Raw genomic sequence first — 7,165 nt, 5'->3', positions numbered from 1 at the left:
TCTGCCCATACTTTGCACTAACCAGCTAGTGAGACTAGAGATCACAGCATGTGTGGAGCTCCACTGCTGATAAGCTGGTGAGCTCAGACAGTTCTCTGGCATCCAGAATCATAACAGCAGGTGCAGCTATATCCCCTTTGACAGTGAGCTGTCTTCAATGCACACGTGCCATGCTATATCTCCAGAGGGGACATGGCCTCACTCCCCTCTTACCATGATCCACACATGTGCCTGCACTAGAGAATCCATACAAAATGCAATGAAATACCAGACACTTACTTCATCAATCACTGGGTTCAATGTAACACTTGGAAAACACTATCTGAAGATTGATTTTTCATGACTCTAGAATCTTGGCTAGGAAGCCACAGATGGTGTCCCAGACCATTATAAACTTCATGAAAATATAACAGTGATTTGAAGAAGATGGGGATGTTTTTCACAAATCCTCGCCACTTGGCAGTCCCCATTCAGGTACTTATTGAAATTACCAGATTTTCAATAGAAGTTGTTGGTTGTAGGCACTTTTGAAAGTCTGATTGATTGCCTCATTTGGAATCTGAACCCTAGTCATGGTTGTGGAGACCTTTGAAAGTCTAACCTATGATATCAAATAGAAAATATTCAGGGATGTTGTTATACAGGCATGTAGATGCCCAAATTAGAATGTAGCCAGGATATTGGGGCTATTATCTCTGTTCTTGCAAGATGTGCCATGAATTCGTCAATAATCAGCGGTCAGGATATAATTTCTACTTATTTAACAGATGAAGCATCTAGCAACACAGTGATAAAAGAAACATCACTTGGGAAAATCATTGTGGTTCTCTGTCGAACAAGAGAATTGCTAGTGACAAAAAGCTTTGTTGTAGCAATAGCACATAAAGAGTTCCCTTCTAGCGGTCCCACAATTTCATCAGTAATGTTTTATGCATGACTATAATTGTTCAGTTATTAAATATAGCATTAATATTATGAATGGTAATTAAATATCTCTTCTTGCAATCAATCAAAAACTGCTGAACAAAATATCACAAATTAAATGGAGATAATGGATCAATATCCCCTTTTCCTCAGTAGTTGTTTCTTTCCTACCACAGCAAAGACAATGCATTTATGGAATTTTCTAATTTGGCTTCCAGTTTGTGGCTGTTTAAAAAAAAATGTAGTTACATATTTTCATATGCAAGAAACTGAAACTGCAAATATGAATCGTGACCTGCTTAGCTACCAATTGGCACCCAAAATTCAGGCAATAAAGTCTGTATTCTTAACCCTTATAAAAATACCCTAGCATATTTAAACCTCTAAATACTAATAAGTGGATGTATCTACACATGCACTTTACTGCAGAGTTGACCAATTAGCTCTGCAGTAAAGTGACACTGTCTGCATGTGTGTCAGTATTAGGACACAGTAAATTAATTAATTCTGCTGTAGGATAGTACTCTCAGGGACTGTGCTATCCTCTGGAGGAGTAATTATGTGAGTTGAAATATGTGTAGATGGTGACGGGCTGGCTGGGCCATAAGGGTACTAAAGTGCAGGGGCTTCCTGTCACATGGCTCCACACTTTAGCATGCTTGTGCCCCAGCCAGCATCTCCACTGCCTGACACTGCTACCTGGAGCCAGGGGCGGACCCCCGGCCCCTCCTGCCAGCCCAGGTTTGCCCAGTCCTGACTCAAACTCTTGCTAACCCAGGTGCATGTGCAGACTCTGCTCCTGGGAGCAACTGACTCCAGCGCAAACTGCACCCGAGTTTATTGTGTTGTCTTAATTGAACATGTAGATGCACCCACTATGTCTTCTAAAATGTACTAAACATAGAGACATCTTTTTCTATAATATTTAAATAGCCCTGTAGATGTTAATAAACTTCTACCAAAAGGATCTAAATCACTAGAGTTTGGTTAATTGTGCTATTAGAATAAGTAAATGTTGTAAGATTTCTCTTTGGAGTAATTCCTGTGGTTCTATTATATTATTATTATTTAGGGCTGGAGTTTTCAGGTGAGCAAGGCACCTAGGGCATTTTTACATGTGCTCTGGAGGGGTGTTGGGGAGGGGTGGAGGCACTTTAATTAGAGCAGTTCTGAGAGCTGCTCTAATTTAAGTGCCCACAGTGTCTCATGTATCTGCATTCCCACGCTTCAAAATGGCAGTGGGGTGCTTTTACTATAGCTCATTGACCAAGCTTTAGTTAAAGCACCCCCATCACCATTTTGAAGCTCAGGGATGCTGATACACGAGACCTGGAGGCACTAGTTAGCACACTCCAGCAGACTCGATTAATTGTGCCTGCCCTGACTTGCAGAATACAGCACATCAGAGCAGCCTCCATACACATCTACAGGGATCCCCGAATCCTACTTATAATCGAAGTGTGGGAACCTAACTCTTTTAGTCTTCTATTTAAAATCCCAATTCAAAATATTACATCACTTTTACTGTCCAAGCTTGTGGACCTTTGGTAGTGGTGGAAAACTTAAACTGATGTGAATGAAGTCATCTGTGTATTTACTGTTTGCTTTGAGGTTAAGAATTCAATTGGCTTAGTCCTTTTTACTTTTTCTCTCACTCTCTTTCTCTATCCCTCCCTTTTTAAAAGAAATTGCATTGACACAGAGCTTAAGCCAACTGAAAGGCCTTCTGATCCAATGATTAATCACAAAAAGCAATACCCAGACAGGCCAGGCTAAAGGTAAGGAATACATATCTCATAACTTCCCCAAATTATCTCCAATTTGAATGTAGTTATTACTTCTGGGGAAAACTACAGATGCTGAGAATCTAGTTAATGAAAATGTCATGTGGCTGTTACAAATGGTTGCTCCCACTAGAATGAATTAAAAATGGGATTTATCAAAAGGGCAGCAGGAGGGAAGTAGGCAGTTCTCACAGAAAGTTAATTATGTACTGTTTTGTATATTTTGTGTTCAGCTGGCCTACAAATAACAAATACAATAGAATACATGAGTGCTACCAAGAGTTGTGAGTGTTTCAGGCTAACTGATGAGAGCAGTCTGTCCTTACAAAACCAGTAAGCCAGATGTGTAGAGAGACTGACAATAAAGAAAATATGTCAGCAGTCCAGTATTTTGGTCCCTGCTGTCCATATCGATCTGAATGCTGCTCATGAGAATGGATTTTCCTGATACTCAAAGCAAAAAAAAGTATTATTAGTACTAATTACATTTGCCCCAGTTACATGACTAACGGAGCAGATAATTCTGTCTTAGAGAGAGGTGACTTTTTTTGTCATGAATACATAGAACAGCAGAAAACGGTTTGCCAATGTGTCAAGTGCTGATGAATAACCTGGAGCATGCAAGGAAGTGTATGAACAGAGACCCAAAGAGACCCTTGTATGTCTTAGAGATTTATCTTTCTAACCTGCTAAAGGAGGTTTCTATTTCTCCACCTCTAGTTCTTTCTGTGGCTTTTGACCACTTGGTTTCCGTGATGCATCTGGAAATCAAGCAGGGATGCCTGAGGAAAAAGAAATGTAATTTTCTTTATCTGATTGTATTACTAGAAAGAATATCTAGTTTATTTGAACCAGACTTCAAGGAAAATAGCCTTTGATGGAGGACTTCCTTTCCAGTAGGAAGAAATCATAGTGTTTCTTCAAGAAGAACTTAAAGTCCATCGTTTATGGTGAATTCTGGTCTGCCTGCTAATGTTGTTACAGTATTAGTAAAGATTAATATGGCATTAATATGGAGTTCATCAAACATCTTCTAGAAGAGCCCAATACCATCTTACTCAATCATTTTACTCAATCATCATAGACTGTAACAGTTTCCATCATACATCAGGCATGCTGGGTGCTCTCCAAAACAAAGATGGTCCCTGCCTCAAGAACCGTTCTTCTCCTGGTCTCTTTTGCAAGACCAGGCATTTTTATTATGATAACTCCAATTTTAGGAATAACTGGACTGTGGTTTTCCAGCTCTGCAAAATGATTCAATGAATGTTCCTTTTAGCAAACAAAATTGCCCATATTGGGCGTGTCTACACATGCGCGTTACTGTGCAGTAGACTACTTTGCTGCATAGTAAAGCATTATCATCTACACGTACCACAGTTAGCTCGGTATAGACTAATTTACTGTGCTGTCAGATAGTACTTATGTCTGATGAGACTATCTGATGGAGTAAATTACTACTCTTAAACGCATACGTAGATGATGATATATGAATTTGTTTACTCCAGCACAAACTGCACCAGAATTTATTCAGTCACATTAATTGTACGCGTAGATGTTCCCATTGACAACTTACTGTTGGATTTAGTTTGACCAGTCAGCCCTCCTTCATAATCTAAAATTATACACCAATGATTCTCTAATCCTCCAGTAATAATTTGGCATGCTACGCTTTGCATGGCACTGGGTTCAGCCCTCCTAGCTTTGGGCAACATCATCTCTAGCCCGGGTACATACTTGAGTTGTGCACCCTTGGTGTAAAAGGTGGCAACTCTACCCACATGAGATCAGACATCTGTCATATCACAGCCTTATATACACAGCCCTTCTTCCAACATATAGGACACATGGATCTGTAAATATAAAATCCCCTGGAAAATTGAGTGTTGGGGTACTTATTAAAATATTCAGAAGTTAGGGGGTACTCACTACGTAAAAGGTTGAGAAATACTGCAATAAACAGTGTCACCCACAACAATCCTTGCTTCAGACAATTTAGGAATCCTGAATTATTCTCCTAGGTCTAGCCTTCAGTCTAAGCCTTCTAAGGCTCAGTTCTGATAAGCCTATCAAATTTACACGGCTGTTATATAAACTATCTTTGAACTACCTTTTTAGAGCATTCTGGGCACTTCTACATGTGCTCTGGGGGTGAGGGGTGGTGCTTTAATTAGAGCAGCTCCAAGAGCCTCTTTAATTAAAGCACCGCAGTGTCTCATGTATCAACATCCCTGCACTTTAAAATGGTAGCAGGGGCACTTGAACTAAGCTCGTTGAACGAGCTTTAGTTAAAGTGCCTCTGCCATCACTTTGTAGCATGGGGATGCTGATACACAAGACACTGTGGCACTTCAATTAGAGCAGCACATTTTTAGGCTAGCTGCTGCTGCAGTAAGGAACACTTTAAGCTTCCCATTCACACACATTTTACATTTCTATAGTTTTAATTAGGAGATACTGATTAGTGATCAGTGATGTAACAGAGCATATAGTCAGACCAGATTGCTTATGGTATCTAGTTGGGTTTCTCTGTGTTCGCAGCACCTGACAAAAGAAGCAAATGAAATGGCTGAAGCTCAGCCAATACACCTGGTTCTGGGCCATGTCATCAGTGATATTGTTCACTCTCAGTTCTATTACATTATATATTACAGAAACCACTCCCTATCTCTTGGCTGAGCTTCAGCCATTTCATTTGCTGCTTTTGTCAGGCACTGAGAACACAGAGAAACCCCACTAGACACCATAAACAATCTGGTCTGACTGTATTCTCTGTCACATCACTGTTAATCAGGAGTACCTCTTGATTAAAGCTCTAGAAATGTAAAATCTGTGTGAGTGGGAAGCTTAAAGTAGCCCTTACTGTGGCAGCAGCTAAGCTGATAATGAGTCACAGTGCAGAAGCCCTAGGTTAAGACTAGCCATAAATGCTGAAAATGCATTTCTTTCAAAAAAATTAAAAAGTTGGTTCAGCTCATAAAACTTGTAGAATGCATGTTTTTTTTTCCTGTGATGCTCCCTCTATATGTTAGGAAGGTTTCATCTGAATAGTTCTTTGCATCTTCATCTAACTCCTGTTGTTTATGAAATGTTAGAGCATTTTCTCTCCCATGAAGCTAGCAGGACTAGAAGGATTTTAGTACCCAGCATCTGATTGGTGTTTTACCTACCTCCTTTGGTCTGTTATGGTGAGTCTTGTAGTAACACTGGCTAATTAGATGATAGGTATATACCAAGAGCTCTGGGGCAAATGCTGTAGGTTGTCCAGGCTGCCAACTTCATTGACAATAACCTTTGCTGAGTTCCCAGTAAGCATTCTTGCACTTGCAGGGTTTGAAGAAAGGGTCTGTAAATGTAAGGAAGGAAGGGTCTGTAAGCTTCAGGCAGAAATCCTGGAAGTCAAAGGAAAAAGCAAGACAGAGGACTGCCAATATAGATTTCATAGATTTTTAGGGTCGGAAGGGACCTCAGCAGACCATCAAGTCTAACCCCGGCCCTGGGCAGGGAAGAGTGCTGGGGCCAGATGACCCTGGCCAGGTGTTTGTCAAATCTCCCTCCAGCCATTTGAGTTGTTGAAATGTAGACTTCATTCCTGCTTAAAGCTACATCTGGAAAATCATCTGAAAACATCAGCACTACTATACTAGCATTTCAGATCCTGATGATCAGGACACTGACCAGTCTTGTGGTACTTTTAACCTGCAGGAGCAGGTGTCAGAGAAGACATAGGTCCATGGCTATTGAAAGGTGAGATCAGGTCACAATTCCTGAACAGAAGTCACCCCGATATACTAGCCAGGAAAGATTATCACTGAACCAACTCTGCCAACCACCCCTGCTGAGTACACCCCACCTCTCAGGAATTGGGGGCCCAAAAAAGCAACACCAGACAGGACAGGGACTTGCTGGCATACAGCCTAGAAGTAGATCTGCTGAAATATTAGCCAGCAGAAATATAGCTTCACTGGGTCCTCTGCATTACACTGCCTCAGGAAGTCTAGTGCAGCAATGTTCTTTAGCCCTTAGTATTCAAAGCAGGATATTAGACATTTCAAAGTCAGATACTTCTGCTGCACTGGGTGATTCCTGGGTGAGCTCCTACATCATCTTGCTGCCTTGTTATGTTGTTTGCTAGGCTGCTTTGGCTGACAGACTACAAGGCCTTCTGCCCCACAACTTATCTTTTTTATAGGTTCTCCCACATCATTTTCCATGTTCCCCAGTTCACTTCTCTCCCTCCTCCACGGTTTTCCTCCATTTATACAGAACACTTTGGCTCCTGGACTGGCTGGAAAACATTTTGACACAGAAGGGGGAAACAGGGTGATTCAGTTCACAAAACTTGTAGATTGCATGTTTTTTTCCCTGTGATTCTCCCCCTGTATGCTAGGGAAGTTTGTGTTTTTCTTCAGGATTGGCGCTGCAGGTTTCAGTGCCGGAAGCTGAAGAGCCTCCCA

The sequence above is a fragment of the Crocodylus siamensis genome, chromosome 7, assembly GCF_052110815.1.
Source record: "Crocodylus siamensis isolate JL-2025a chromosome 7, ASM5211081v1, whole genome shotgun sequence".
Classification (NCBI taxonomy): domain Eukaryota; kingdom Metazoa; phylum Chordata; order Crocodylia; family Crocodylidae; genus Crocodylus; species Crocodylus siamensis.
This window is presented reverse-complemented; position numbering follows the sequence as displayed.